This window comes from Odocoileus virginianus, chromosome 14 (genome assembly GCF_023699985.2).
Source record: "Odocoileus virginianus isolate 20LAN1187 ecotype Illinois chromosome 14, Ovbor_1.2, whole genome shotgun sequence".
Lineage (NCBI taxonomy): Eukaryota > Metazoa > Chordata > Mammalia > Artiodactyla > Cervidae > Odocoileus > Odocoileus virginianus.
The window spans coordinates 54,538,330-54,539,389 of NC_069687.1; the positions used below are offsets into that span (position 1 = coordinate 54,538,330).

General features: G+C 41.2%; 1 pseudogene; it reads right to left on the minus strand.

The window, feature by feature from the left end:
- Positions 1–521: 521 nt before the first annotated feature.
- Positions 522–1,060, minus strand: LOC110148411 (large ribosomal subunit protein uL11-like; annotated as a pseudogene).

Consider the following 1,060-nt stretch of genomic DNA (forward strand, 5'->3'; position numbering starts at 1 on the left):
ATATATATTTTCTCTCAAACTGTCATTTGTCTTTTAACTTTGTTTATGGTGTCTTTTTTTTGATGGTTTCTGGTTGTTCCATGTTGCAATTTCTATGTGCTGCCAAAGTGGTATACACTAAACATATACTGGACAGGAAGAGAACTGGGTTCTGATTATGGTTCTGCTACTAGTCTTCAAATCTAATCTCATCTATAAAATGGAGCTGGACTAGATATCAGATGACTTCTAAGGTCTACTTCCTGCATATTCAAACACTACTGAAAATTCTTAGATTCTAAAGTTTTAAAAGCTTATTTTCTTTAAGTAGGCCAAACATTCTCCCTGAAACTATCACTTCTAATTTGCCTAGCAACATTTTCATAGCGTAAAATCTAGCCAGTGTCTAAACTATTAGAACTTCTGAATTTTTGGCATCTGAATTAATGTCTTAAATTTTTATATAAAATTTGATGAGTTTATATCTACCTGCTCTTATAGGATATAGACTTTTTTTTTTTCTTCTGGTTGTCAAATGATCCTTTATTTTTCTTTTTCCTTTGCAGTTCTTAACTAGCTGGGCACTCCACTGCACCACTGTTGATATCATCTATGATGTCATGAGGGTGGCGGCCATCAACATTGCAGCCCACATACTGGGCGGTCCCCAGGATCTCTTTAATGGTTCCAGAAAGTTCTCTAGCTAGAGACCGATGCTGCATCTGCCGGGCAATGTTGACGATCTCATCTAAAGTGATGTTTCCACTGTGCTTAATGTTTTTCTGCTTCTTTCTGTCCCTTGGTGGTTCCTTGAGGGCTTTGATTATCAGGGCAGAAGCAGAAGGTACCACCTCAATCTGGGCTTGTCTGTTTTGAATGGTCAGCTTCACTGTAATCCTCAGACCCTTCCAATTACCAGTTGCCTTGGCGATGTCATCACCGACCTTTTTTGGAGACAGGCCCAAGGGGCCGATCTTGGGGGCCAGGGCAGACGTGGCACCGACTTCCCCACCGGTGCACCTCAGGTACATGACTTTGATCTCGTTGGGGTAAACTTAGGCTGCATGGTGGAGGCGGCTGG